The sequence below is a fragment of the Apodemus sylvaticus genome, chromosome 16, assembly GCF_947179515.1.
Source record: "Apodemus sylvaticus chromosome 16, mApoSyl1.1, whole genome shotgun sequence".
Taxonomy (NCBI): domain Eukaryota; kingdom Metazoa; phylum Chordata; class Mammalia; order Rodentia; family Muridae; genus Apodemus; species Apodemus sylvaticus.
In genome coordinates, this window is record NC_067487.1 from 38481336 (window position 1) to 38496926 (window position 15591).

Below are 15591 nucleotides of genomic sequence, written 5' to 3' on the forward strand. Positions count from 1 at the left end.
GGGGAGGACGCTGCCCATCCCGCCCCTGGTGTAACTGGCCCATGAAATATTTGTGGCTGTGCCTCAGAACCACAACCCACATCTGTCAGGTGAGAAGTGGTTTCCAAATGTCATCTGCATCTTCTGTATGAATTTCTGCTGTACATAATTTGTTTATAATTGTGCTGTGTGATTGTCTGTTTTCTGTGATTCTACTTAGAGTCATCTCCCACGATTGTCTCATTTCTATCTAAATGGTAAATCATGTCCTTTTCCTTCTACTTCCTGCTGTCCCTAATAATAATTTGTTCGTAGGTATATTTTAATTATGTATATGAGTGTGTGTCTGTCAGTATATATGCACATAAGTGTGTGAGTATTCATGGAGGCCAGAAAAGGGCGTCTGGTCACTGGGGCTGGAGTTACAGGTTGTTGTAAGCTATCTGACATGGGTGTGTGGGTCCTCTAATAATACAGTAGGTGCTTTAACCACTTAACCATTCTGCCCTTCCCCAAATATTTTCTTATACCATTGTATATCTAGCCCAAGCCCTGTTTCATCACACCATCATTGAGTTTGAAGAAGATTCACGTATGGCTCATACACTCATATGAGTTGACATGCCTCTAAAATTTTTAATATTTTTATTCATAAGAATTTTCTTAACTTGCTTTTCATTAAAAAAGAAGCAAATCCTCTTTCATCTTTCAAATAACAGCCCAAATCTAACAAATTTACTTGTGTCATTTGGAGCATATTAACACTCTTTGGTGGACTAAAACAATTGTAGTAGAAAAAAAAGCAATGTTAAAATAAAGAATAGAAAATTATCCAGCGGGCCCCAGCGGGAGCCTTCGGGTGCCTGCTTTGGGATCTGAACAGCCTGGGCAGCAGCACACTGTCTACAAGCAGTGCAGGAGGTAAGCTGTGCACCAGAGGCCAACTGGGAAGGGGCAGCTTGCACTGGTGAGTCCAGCACTGACAAGATAAACTAACACCAGTGAGAACTAGATGGCAAAAGGCAAACGCAGGAACGTCACTAACAGAAATCAAGGCAATATGGCAACATCTGAACCCAATTCTCCTCTACCAACATGTCCTGGATACCCCAGCACACCAGTAAAACAAGATTTGGATTTAAAATCACTGGTCATGATGCTGGTACAGGAACACATGAAGGTCATACATAAAGAAATTCAGGAGAAAATGGATCAAAAGTTAGAAGCCCTTGCAAGGGAAACACAAAAATCATTGAAAGAAATCCAGGAGAATACAAAAGCCAACAAGGAGGAAATGCAAAAAACACTTAAAGAAATACAGGAGAACTTTGCTCAACAGGCTGAGGTCATGAAAGACGAAACACAAAAATCTCTTAAAGAAATACAGGAGAACTTTGGTCAACAGGCTGAGCTCATGAAAGAGGAAACACAAAAATCTCTTAAAGAATTATAGGAAAACACAAACATGCAAGTGAAGGAGCTAAGCAAAACCATCCAGGATCTAAAATCAGAAGTAGAAACAACTAAGAAAACTCAAAGGGAGACAACTTTGGAGATAGAAAGCCTTGGGAAGAAATCAGGGGACAGAGATGCAAATATCAACAACAGAATACAAGAGATAGAAGAAAGAATCTCAGATGCTGAAGATTCCATAGAAACCATGGACTCAACAGTTAAAGAAAATGCAAAATGCAAAAAGCTTGTAACCCAAAATATCCAGGAAATCCAGGACACAATGAGAAGACCAAACCTAAGGATTATAGGCATAGATGAGAGTGAAGATTTACAACTTAAAGGGCCAGCAAACATCTTCAATAAAATTATGGAAGAAAACTCCCCTAACCTAAAGAGAGAGATGCCCATGAATATACAAGAAGCCTACAGAACTCCAAACAGACTGGACCAGAGCAGAAATACTTCCCGTCACATAATAATCAAAACACCAAATGTTCTAAACAAAGAAAGAATACTAAAGGCAGTAAGAGAAAAAGGCCAAGTAACATATAAAGGAAGACCTATCAGAATCACAGCAGACTTTTCACCTGAGACTATGAAGGCTAGAAGGTCCTGGGCAGATCTCATGCAGACTCTAAGAGAACACAAATGCCAACCAAAACTACTATATCCAGCAAAACTCTCAATCACCATAGATGGAGAAACTAAGATATTTCATGACAAAAACAAGTTTACCCAATATCTATCCACAAACCCGGCCCTAAAAAGGATAATAGGAGGACAACACCAATACAAGGAGGGAAACTTCACCCTGGAAAAAGCAAGATAGTAACCTTTCATCAAACCCAAAAGAAGTTAAGCATTCAAATTTAAAAAATAACGTCAAAAATGATAGGAAGTAACAATCACTATTCCTTAATATCTCTTAACATCAATGGACTTAATGCCCCAATAAAAAGACACAGACTAACTGAATGGATACGTAAACAGGACCCTACATTTTGCTGCTTACAGGAAACACACCTCAGGGTCAAAGACAAACACTACCTTAGAGTAAAAGGCTGGAAGACAATTTTACAAGCAAATGGTCTCAGGAAACAAGCTGGAGTAGCCATTTTAATATCAGATAAAATTGACTTTCAACCCAAAGTCATCAAAAGAGACCCTGAGGGACACTTCTTGCTGGTCAAAGGAAAAATACAAAAAGAAGAACTGTCAATCCTGAACATCTATGCCCCAAATGCAAGGGCACCCTCTTTCGTAAAAGAAACTTTATTAAAACTAAAAGCACACATTGCACCTAACACAATAATTGTGGGTGACTTCAACACTGCACTTTCCTCAATGGACCGATCAGGAAAACAGAAACTAAACAGGGACACAATGAAACTAATTGAAGCTTTGGACCAATTAGATTTAACAGATATATATAGAACATTCTATCCTAAAACAAAAGAATATACCTTTTTCTCAGCACCTCATGGTACCTTCTCCAAAATCGACCATATAATTGGTCACAAGACAGACCTCAACAAATATAAGAAGATCGAACTAATCCCATGCCTCCTATCTGATCACTATGGAGTAAAAGTGGTCTTCAATAGCAACAGAAACAACAGAAAGCCCACATACACGTGGAAACTGAACAATACTCTACTCAATGATACCTTGGTCAAGGAAGAAATAAAGAAAGAAATTAAAGACTTTTTAGAACACAATGAAAATGAAAACACAACATACCCAAACCTATGGGACACAATGAAAGCAGTGCTAAGAGGAAAACTCATAGCCCTGAGTGCCTCCAAAAAGAAAATGGAGAGAGCATACATTACCAGCTTAATGACACACCTGAAAGCCTTAGAACAAAAAGAAGCTATTTCGCCCAGGAGGAGTAGAAGGCAGGAAATCATCAAACTCAGGGCCGAAATCAATCAAGTAGAAACAAAGAGAACCATACAAAAAATCAACAATACCAGGAGCTGGTTCTTTGAGAAAATCAACAAGATAGATAAATCCTTAGCCAGAATGACCAAAGGGCACAGAGAAAGTATCCAAATTAACAAACTTAGAAATGAAAAGGGAGATATAACAACGGAAACTGAGGAAATCCAAAAAATCATCAGATCCTACTACAAGAGCCTATACTCAACACAACTGGAGAATCTGGAGGAAATGGACAATTTCCTTGACAGATACCAAATACCAAAATTAAATCAGGACCAACTAGACCATCTAAACAGTCCCATAATGCCTAAAGAAATAGAAGGAGTCATAGAAAGTCTTCCAACCAAAAAAAGCACAGGACCAGATGGCTTCAGTGCAGAATTCTACCAGACCTTCAAAGAAGAGTTAACACCAATACTCTTCAAACTATTCCACAAAATAGAAACAGAAGGAACACTACCCAATTCCTTCTCCGAAGCCACAATTATGCTGATACCAAAGCCACACAAAGATCCAACAAAGAAAGAGAACTTCAGACCAATTTCCCTTATGAACATCGATGCAAAAATACTCAATAAAATTCTTGCCAACCGAATCCAAGAACACATCAAAACGATCATCCACCATGATCAAGTAGGCTTTATCCCGGGAATGCAGGGTTGGTTCAATATACGGAAATCCATCAATACAATCCACTACATAAACAAACTCAAAGAACAAAACCACATGGTCATTTCATTGGATGCTGAAAAAGCATTTGACAAAATTCAGCATCCCTTCATGCTTAAAGTCTTGGAGAGAACAGGAATTCAAGGCCCATACCTAAACATAGTAAAAGCAATATACAGCAAACCGGTAGCCAGCATCAAACTAAATGGAGAGAAACTTGAAGCAATCCCACTGAAATCAGGGACCAGACAAGGCTGCCCCCTTTCTCCTTATCTTTTCAATATTGTACTTGAGGTACTAGCTCGGGCAATTCGACAACATAAGGAGATCAAAGGGATACAGATTGGAAAGGAAGAAGTCAAACTATCATTATTTGCAGACGACATGATCGTCTACCTAAGTGACCCAAAGAACTCCACTAGAGAGCTCCTACAGCTGATAAACAACTTCAGCAAAGTGGCAGGTTATAAAATCAACTCAAGCAAATCAGTGGCCTTCCTATACTCAAAGGATAACCAGGCTGAGAAAGAAATTAGGGAAATGACCCCCTTCACAATAGCCACAAACAGTATAAAGTATCTTGGGGTGACTCTTACCAAACATGTGAAAGATCTGTATGACAAGAACTTCAAGACTCTGAAGAAGGAAATGGAAGAAGACCTCAAAAAATGGGAAAACCTCCCATGCTCCTGGATCGGTAGAATCAATATAGTTAAAATGGCCATTTTGCCTGAAGCACTATACAGATTCAATGCAATACCCATCAAAATCCCAACTCAATTCTTCACAGAGTTAGAAAGAGCAATTATCAAATTCATCTGGAACAACAAAAAACCCAGGATAGCTAAAACTATTCTCAGCAACAAAAGAAAATCTGGGGGAATCAGTATCCCTGACCTCAAGCAATACTACAGAGCAATAGTGTTAAAAACTGCATGGTATTGGTACAGTGACAGGCAGGAGGATCAATGGAACAGGATTGAAGATCCAGAAATGAACCCACACACCTATGGCCACTTGATCCTCGACAAAGAGGCTGAAAACATCCAATGGAAAAAAGATAGCCTTTTCAACAAATGGTGCTGGTTCAACTGGAGGTCAGCATGCAGAAGAATGCGAATTGATCCATCCTTGTCTCCTTGTACTAAGCTCAAATCCAAATGGATCAAGGACCTCCACATAAAGCCAGACACTCTGAAGGTAATAGAAAAGAAATTGGGGAAGACCCTTGAGGACATCGGTACAGGGAGAAAGTTTCTGAACAGAACACCAATAGCGTATGCTCTAAGAGCAAGAATTGACAAATGGGACCTCATAAAATTACAAAGTTTCTGTAAGGCAAAGGACACCATCAAGAGGACAAATCGGCAACCAACAAATTGGGAAAAGATCTTCACCAATCCTACATCAGATAGAGGGCTAATATCCAATATATATAAAGAACTCAAGAAGTTAGACTCCAGAAAACCAAACAACCCTATTAAAAAATGGGGTACAGAGTTAAACAAAGAATTCTCACCTGAAGAACTTCAGATGGCGGAGAAACATCTTAAAAAATGCTCAACTTCATTAGTCATTAAGGAAATGCAAATCAAAACAACCCTAAGATTTCATCTTACACCAGTCAGAATGGCTAAGATTAAAAATTCAGGAGACAGCAGGTGTTGGAGAGGGTGTGGAGAAAGAGGAACACTCCTCCACTGCTGGTGGGGTTGCAAATTGGTACAACCACTCTGGAAATCAGTCTGGCGGTTCCTCCGAAAACTGGGTACCTTACTTCCAGAAGATCCTGCTATACCACTCCTGGGCATATACCCAGAAGACTCCCCACCATGTAATAAGGATACATGTTCTACTATGTTCATAGCAGCCCTATTTGTAATTGCCAGATGCTGGAAAGAACCCAGGTATCCCTTAACAGAAGAGTGGATGCAAAAAATGTGGTATATCTACACAATGGAGTACTATTCAGCCATTAGAAACAATGAATTTATGAAATTCTTAGGCAAATGGATGGAGCTAGAGAATATCATACTAAGTGAGATAACCCAGACTCAAAAGGTGAATCATGGTATGCACTCACTAATAAGTGGATATTAACCTAGAAAACTGGAATACCCAAAACATAATCCACACATCAAATGAGGTACAAGAAGAAAGGAGGAGTGGCCCCTGGTTCTGGAAAGACTCAGTGAAACAGTATTCAGCAAAACCAGAACGGGGAAGTGGGAAGGGGTGGGTGGGAGGACAGGGGAAGAGAAGGGGGTTTGCGGGACTTTCGGGGAGTGGGGGGGGGCTAGAAAAGGGGAAATCATTTGAAATGTAAATAAATTATATCGAATAAAAAAAAGAATAGAAAATTAAAGATATTAACACTTTCTAGTTCGTCTAGAAACACTTTCTTATAGAAATAAATGTATATAATCAAAAAGAAAGGCTTAAAAATATGTCTGTATACCATATTTGCATTATACATTGGCAAAGCATTTCACCCAAAAGATATAATATTTAGACAGATCTGTGGTTTTGAAGTTGGCACTTAAATATTTTCCTTGCCACTTCTAAAGTGTAGTAACAGAGCACCATATGCACTGTTAGACAGTTCTTACTTAATCCACTGAACTAATTGTTCACACTAGGCCATTCTACTCCATTTTCACAGACGGTGGCTGGGGGCAGTTTTCTCCCCGTTCAGGAAGTTCATCAGGTTTGTCTGGAACTTCATGATGACCCCTGCTCCCTTTAATGGCTGATACGGTGTATATAGATGACAGAGACTCAGTGAAGAAGTATAGGGCAAAACCAGAACGGGGAAGTGGGAAGGGGTGTATGGGAGGACAGGGGGAGAGAAGGGGACTTATGGGACTTTCAGGGAGTGGGGGGCTAGAAAAGGGGAAATCATTTGAAATGTAAATAAAAAATATATCGAATAAAAAAAAAAGACTCGATGGCTTGCCTGTTCTGATGGAAAATTTTCTCTTCCTTCCTAGAACACCTTCCTATTCTTAGTAGGTAATAATTTGTGGAGAAACTGGCAGGGACTTGTTCCTCACCATTTAGATGTGTGCTGTTGTTCCATTTTGACCTAACTGAAAATACCGGAAAGCCCAAACATATGAGCCAATTTATTTGGATTTGAAAGTAGATTTTTGTCTGCAGGTACAAGCTTGGTACTGGGAGAGTTGCACTTTCTTCTGCAACTGGCAGTCCTTGACACAGTTGGAGCAATTTCCAGAAACTATGCACAATCTTAATGTTTTCTATTTCTTAGACCAAAAAAAAATGCTCCTCACTAATATCTTAGTAGTCCCTTCAATAAATTTCTTGATTTTTATACTCAAGTCAGCTCAAAAACCTTTTAAATAAATTGTAAGCATACCAGAAGTCTCTTCGTTCCTATGCATATAAAGGGGATTTAAAGTGCAACTTTTAAAATGTATCCAAGTCATCAAGATGGTAAATAGATCTGTCCAGGAACTCACCTACCTGCAGAAACATTGAACTGAAAAGCCATCCATGCTATAAAACACCTTCATCAGCATCTGAGGCAGAGCAAACAGTTCTTAGGTATGTCACAGAAGTAAGAAAAGATTAAAGAAAGCAAGTTTCACATTGTCCATGTAAATTTTGCATAGGCTTCTGCTACATGATATAGAGGGAGTGAATCTCCCCCCCCTTTTTTTTTTTGAGAATGAATAGTGAATTTATCACCAGAACTTCCAAGTTGAGTTCTCCACTGATGAAACTGAACACAAGGCTGATATCCCTGGCCTCAGGTTCTAGATGAGTATTTGTGAATCACATCTATAGGTCCACCTGATGCCTGAGGAGTCTGACTGACACCAGGCTCCAAGCCACCCAAGACTAACTACTGGTGTGTTGTTCCAGGCTCGAGGCCCACCACACTGAAGGCTATACCCCATAAACTAAGCTGTCTCGTGTAGGCCTAGGCTCAAATACAACATCTGTTGACTGAGTTTCCATAGATTCCTATCCACACCTGCCCCTGTAGACTCAGGCTTTAGGTTTGACCCAGTAAATAGTTGACCCCTGAGCATCCAGTTAGGGTAAAATAGAAGGAATATACCTCCAGACAAACTACAGAAATCAATGTATAGAGATTAAACAGCACACTCTCAAATAAGTAACAGATCATTGAAGATATCAGCTATATATAACAGATTTATAGTCAAGATTATACTTATTAAATGAGAAAAACATGAGAGCTTTTCCTTTGAAATCTGGGCCAAAACGAGGGGATCTGCTATCTTCACTATTATTCAATAGCACGAAAATTGTAGTCAGAGAACTAAGAGAAGATAAATAAGTAAAAGGGAAATAAATGGGAAAGGAAGAAGTTACATTGCCCCAAGTTGCAGACAACATAGCTCAATAGGATCTAAAGACCTACAGAAACAAAACAAAACAAAACAACCTCAAAAAACCTCTTAGGTCTCTCATACACCTTTAGCAAAGCAGCTGAATACAAAATTAACATACAAAACCAGTAGTTTTCCTTTATCCCAATAATAAATTTGCCAAGAAAAAATTCAAAGAGAAAAGAAAAGAGTCTCATTCAAAATGCCTTCAAAAAGATTATAACCTAAGAAAATCTAACCAAGTAGGTGAAGACCTTTGTGATAGCTTAAAGATATCAGGAAGGGCCCATGAGGGAATGAAGAGGAAGAGGCACTGATATAGGGAACGGGGGCGCATGTACTTTGAGAGCCGTGTGTGGAGGAGTGGAAGGGTTTAATTGGACATGGGAGTCGAGGATGAGAAGACAGGTAAAGAGGGAGCAGATCCAAAATTAAAGATTTATGGAGGGGGCTGGAGAGATGGCTCAGTGGTTAAGAGCACCGACCGCTCTACTGAAGGTCCTGAGTTCAAATCCCAGCAACCACATGGTGGCTCACAACCATCCGTAATGAGATCTGATGTTCTCTTCTGGAGAATCTGAAGACAGCTACAGTGTATTCATATAATAAATAAATAAGTCTCAATAAAAGAATGTCTTTAAAAAAAGATTTATGAAAAAGTCACGTGGGGACCTACTACTTTGTAAGCTAATTAAAGAATATACGTTGGTGTTGTTTTGATACCCAGAGGGGGCTTCGCTTTCTAAGGGGAATTGGGGGAGGGCTTATGTGAGGAGGGTCCCAGGAAGAGAGGAAGGGCTGATATTGGGTTGTAAAGTAAGTAAATAAATTGAATAAAAATAATACAAAACGAAATAAAGCAAAAATTTGCCACCTACATAGTGGGCACTGCTGGTCTCAGAAGCCATAGGTTTTTAAACAAAATCCCTGTGGTAGATGTGAGATTTCCTTCCCATGAGTTTCTGGTTAGGGAGGCCCCAGAGATACTGAAGAAGGACATGAGCTGTTTTTCTTATTCTTGATTGCTTTCCCAATAACTAGAGGTTAAGACCCCGTTGCTGAAGACACTGCACATTTTGGTTACAGGGCATAGAGAAATCAATATCAAAATGATCAGGAAACTTCCGCCTGGCTATCCTTTATTGTGCTAGAAGGCTTTCGTAGAAAGGTTAACAAGGATCTTACCCAGTGGCAGACCCTGAATTCTATGATACTGACTTGTCAGGCAGTGTATGTCCTCTGGTGAGACAGGCATGACTATCATGGAAGCGGCCGACCACTGTCTGATTGAATCTGAGTCGAGCACCATAGGAGGGAATTCACATCTAGTGTTCTAATCCTGTTCAAAAGCTGTAGGAGGCATGGAGGCACAGACAAGCCTTAGAGGAACCTGGAATTTTAAATACACAGGGTTGTTCCTTCAAAGGCAGAAATGCATATCCTGTTATCCACCCAGAGGCTGGGAGTTGAGTCGATATGGTTAATAGCCTGGTGACATTTGTGCTTTCTGTGTGGTCAGAAACGATACTGAATCCTCCCCTAGACCATTATTGAAAATTTGCTATAAAACCTATCGTTATGGACTTAACGAGTAGTTTTAATGTAGTCATGTCCAATCGGTATTTAGCTTCCCTTTTTTTCCCTCAGAGATTTATGTATGCTTTGTTGTGAAGGGAAAATTGAGTTAATTATCACCAGAATACATTTTCACCAAATTGTTCTGTACTTAAAATATGCCAAAGATAAACCACTCACACTCAGACTTCTAAAGGTTAAACCAACACCTTCTACTTAGTCCTGCTGAACCAAACTGCTGTCTTGCCTTCGGCAGATTGCCCTTCTGCAGGCCCTGGAGGTCACAGAGATCCCTGCAAAAGCCTGTGACCGCGGAAGTTCTAGGCACTTGTCAGGAGCCTGCTACGTTGTAAGCAGAGACTCAAGCCTCTAATTGGTATGTGAACTATTTGAGAGTGCGCAAGCAGGTGGGTATAGAACTGATCTGCTTGTTCTCCGATGGCCTTGAGTCCAGCCCCGGTGGGCTTCAGAACCGGAAGGCGGATGTGTAGAAGACTTTCACCAAGAGGCATGGTTCACACAATGGCACTGAGTCAACAAGACCTTTATCTATACATCTGGTTTTTGTTTTTTGTTTTTTATTTTCATGGCTGAAAGGTTTTACATTCATTTTTTCATGTACAACCTCTCTTAAGACCTTCCTACGCTTAACAATAATGTGCACAGCCTACTTTTTCCTTTTTCTATTCTTCAATCTCTGTGGTTTCCTAGTAGTATTCCAGCTAACCTTTTAAATAACGTATCCGATAATGTATCCATTGTACTTTTTACTCAAGAACAAATAGATAGGGAATTAATAGATAGAATCAATGGGTTAGAGGAAGCAATTATATATATATACATATATATATATAACTATATATATATGTATATATATATAAACTCAAATTCAAAATATTAAGGTTAGATTGACTACAGCTTGCCATTTTCGTTAAATGGATTTGTATTACCCCCTTACAATACAAAGGCACAAAAGTTGCCTGGAATCAGATCCAGGCCCACCTAGGAGGAACTTGGAGTAATTTTGACTTGGCCATGATGATACATAAACTTCATACTCAGACCATCTCACAGACTTTCTTACAAACCTCCTCATCACAGGAGGTGGCTAAAGTCTCTCTTGACTCCATCAGTTCTTGTGTTTTGACTAAGAACTTTTGGTCTTTTTATTATAAATTTGAGTGAAATGCTGGGAATGACGGTGATCACTGCTATTCGTTTTCCAGTCATTCTCAGACAGATCAAGAAGAGATTGATGACTACTTATCAAGAGATTTGAGAGACCCAATTTAAAAATTAAAAAAGGGGAAATGGAGGTGACCATGCCTCTGTTGGGAAAGGCTCATGAGGGTAATGCAGTAGGCTCTCCTTACTGCAAGGCCTGAGGAGTCAGGTCCCCACATGGCAAGGACCTATGCGCATATGTTCATGCAAAATCTCTCGGCCTTTCTTGAGGGATCTTTTTGGTTTTCTATTGCCTTACATTTGCGTTCTTGGCTCTGCTAATGGCAGTCTTTACTTTCATTTTGTCTGTGACAGACATTTCCCTAGAATTAGAAAAAGAAAGCACAGTACCCTCCCTGCCTCCTGAGCTCCCAGGGTCTAAACCACCAACCAAAGAATACACATAGAGGGTCCCATGGCTCCAGCTGCATATGTAGCAGAGGATGGTCTTGTTGGACAACAATGGGAGGAGAGGCCCTTGGTCCTGTGAAGGTTTGATGCCCCAGTGTAGGGGCATGCCAGGATAGAGAAGAGGGAGTGAGTGGGTTGGTGAGTAGGGGGAGGGGTTGTTGGGATAGGATGTTTTTGAAGGGGAAACCAGGAAAGGGGAAAACATTTGAAATGTAAATAAAGAAAATATCTAATAAAAAGAATTTAAAAAGTAAAAAAAGAAAGAAAAAGAAAATAAAGACACTTTAACGTTTTTTAAAAAAAGAAAGCTCAGACTATGATCCATTCTCATTTTTCTCTGAGTATCATGGGAATGGAACAGATCACTACTCCTCTGTTTGTTAATAATGGGGATGGGGTTGTGTCAACTCAAGGCCCTGGTCTGAGTCCATCAGCTCTTGTCCAGATGGTCTTTTCTAATGAAAACTTAGTTCTACCACCAACGTGTTCCAAACAGCAGCTAGATGATTATCATGAGGTTAGGAGGGCCTTGCATGGTCTATTGGTTCCAAGACCTGAAGAGAACACTTAGAAGTGAGTCAAGTGGGGATGAGGAACTGGCTCAGGTTGCTAATTTGCTGAGAGCCCTGGACATTAAAGGCGTTAGATCTCTGGATTAGGATATGGGGATGCTTGGTGCCAATAATTACACCAGAATTTCCTGGGCATGTACTCTGTCACCTCTGTACTGCAACTGCAGTTACTACCAACCATGATCACATGGTTATGTAACAATGTGCTGGGTTGGATATTATTAACTGCTTGCTGAAGCATATTTCCTCTTTCTTGATACAGTTCATGGGTTAGCAGAAACCATGGAGATTGAGGAGGAGAAGGAAGGGAAGAAAGAACAGTGTGTACGTTATTGTTAAATGTAGGACGCCCTTAAAAGGGACTGGACATGAGAAAATGAGAAAATGAATTGTAAAACCTTTTCAGCTGTAAAACAATACAAGTATAAATAAAGGTGGCCTGAGTCATCCCAGCGCCAGAATGTGAGATTTGCACTTCTTGGTGAAAGTCTTCTGCCAACTCCACATATCTTCCTCTGGTTTCTGAATCCCACACTTGAAATTTGGTTTCTAGCCTTTATATTATATAAACAGGTAATATATAAACATATGACTATGGAAATAAAGGATACACAGAAGTCAAAATATTTTTTAAAATAAGTTGTTTTCATTTCCTTTTCTTCTCTTTCTCTTTCTTCCTTCCTTCCTTCCTCTCTCTCTCTCTTTCTTTCTCTCTCTCTCTCTCTCTCTCTCTCTCTCTCTTTCTTTCTTTCTTTCTTTCTTTCTTTCTTTCTTTCTTTCTTTCTTTCTTTCTTTCTTTCTCCATCCCTCCCTCTTTCCCTCCCTTTCTCTCTCTTTCTCTCTCTCTCTTTCTTTCTTTCTTTCTTCCTCCTTCCCCCCTCTCTTTCTTCCTTCTTCCTTTCTTCTTCCTTCCTTCCTTCCTTCCTTCCTTCCTTCCTTTCTTTCTTTCTTTCTTTCTTTCTTTCTTTCTTTCTTTCTTTCTTTCTTTCTTTCTTTCTTTCTTTCTTTCTTTCTTTCTTTCTTCCTTCCTTCCTTCCTTCCTTCATTCCTTCTTTCCTTCCTCCCTCTCTCCCTCTCTTTCTTTCTTCTTTGTTTCTTCCTCCCTCTCTCCCTCCCTCCTTACCTGTCCCTCCCTTCCTCTCTCTCACTTTCTTTCTTTCTTTCTTTCTTTCTTTCTTTCTTTCTTTCTTTCTTTCTTTCTTTCTTTCTTTCTTTCTTTCTTTCTTTCTTTCTTGTGGTGCTAGGGATTGAACACAGGGCATCACACATTCAGGCAGGTGCTCTGCCACTGAGCCACACCCCCAACCTGTGTCAGTTTCTATAAAGTGTGACTTTTTTCATACACTGAAAATTCCATACCATCCCATTTTATCATTTACTTATTCATTTCGGTTAAATTTGTGCATAGGAACAAATCTCCAAACTCAGCAGCAAGCTTTTACTTTCCCAGAGGTGGTACATGAGTGAGAATGGCCAAGTCAGTGTTTAGCTTGTTCTGTGAGGGTTACAGCTTTGAGGGAAAAAGCTTTCCCCATGGAAGGGTTACAGCTTCCCCAAGGGGAAGGGGAAAATCTTCCCCAACAGAGGCTTTACAGCTCTGTTGGGAAAGGCTTCCCCAGTGGAGGCATCACAGCTTTGAAGGGAAGGTTTCTCAAATGGACGTTTTATAGCTCTGAGGGGGAAGGTATCTTGGCAGCCAGAAGCCAAAGGAATACCACAAGGTAACAGTGCACAGAAAACCTCACACAAGGGATTTATTGGGAGCACCTCAAGAGGATGGCTGCCTCCGCTTGGGTGAGAAGCAGCAGGAAACTGGGCAGGATTCCATTTTTTTTTGGGGGGGGACTTTTCTAAGATGGAGATTTCCAGGGTAAAGATTGGCAAGATTTCAAGTCCTGAGCTAGAAGTGCATCCAGGGATTAGTGGAATCTTGTGCTCAGGAATTGATGGGTTTTCATGGTGAGGGATTTGATGGATTTTCATGCTCAGGGATTGGTGGGTTTTGGTAATGTTTTTTTTCCCCCACGCAGAAGTGAGCATAGACCTTTTAACCTCCAGGGTCACCTGACCCAGGTTTGGCTCATGTTTGTCATTTCCCTCTGTGCATTGTAGAAAGGCTGACACCACTCCTGTTCAAGTCTTTGCATCCATTATACTTGCCAAAATCCCATTGGCCAAATCAAGTAATCTGTCTAAAACTGAGTTGATATAAAAGGTTACCCTCTTTCTACAGCAGAAGGCCTTATCTTATGTGGTAAATGGTGCAGGCACAGGAAGAAGTAAAGACTCATTTACCACCCTGAGTTAGGTTATACTCTCATGGGGGGGGGTGCACCATTGTCTTAGTCAGGGTTTCTATTCCTGAACAAAACATCATGACCAAGCAGCAAGTTGGGGAGGAAAGGCTTTGTCCAGCTTACACTTTCACACTGCTGTTCATCACCAAAGGAGGTCAGGCCTGGAACTCAAGCAGGTCAGGAGGCAGGAGCTGATGCAGAGGCCATGGAGGGATGTTCCTTACTGGCTTGTTTCCTTTGGCTTGCTCAGCTTGCTTTATTATAGAACCCAGGACTTCAAGGGTTCTATAAGGGATGGCACCACCCACAATGGGCCCTCCCACCCTTGATCACTAATTGAGAAATTGGCCCACAGCTGGATCTCATGGAGGCATTTCCCCAACTGAAGCTCCTTTCTCTATGATAATTCCAGCCTGTGTCAAGTTGACATACAAAACCAGCCAGTAGAACCATAGTACACAAAACAGGAAAGATCATTGGTTTGGAAATAAAACCGATATCTGACATTTATTTGTTCTCTCGTCTACTGTAAAACGGGATTGTATAGCAGTTTCCTATCAAATGGAACATCCCTTTATGGAAGGGATGGGGAGGCTCCAGAGACTTGGCAAGTAAACAAACTTCATATGTCTGGGAAAGCTGAAGTTTATAAGATTTCCTTCTTCGAGGTGAAGGAAGCAGTAAAAAGTCACTGGGGAAGGAGTCAGAACTGCCAAATTGCTGGGAGGAGATTCTCAGACTTGTTAAACTGTCTGTGAGCCTAACCCCTCCACTGAAGTCTTGCCTGGTTACAGGAGAGGGTTCGTTCAGGTTCTCTGAGCCCCTGCCACATCCCAGAGATTTTATGCAATCTTAAATACATACTACCACTATACCCATATGTTGTTTGAGCCTAATGAGACAATGCATTACATCTACTCTCTAGAAGCAGAGAACTCATGACAGACCAAAGTAAGAGTCTACCATATTCCCTATTACTAGGAGTCATAGCTAGGATCACCTTAATAGTTCCATGGGAGTTTCCCATTAGTTCCCATTGCGCTGTTTCTACCTTCCCCGACTGTCTCCCAATTCCAGGGGTCTTTC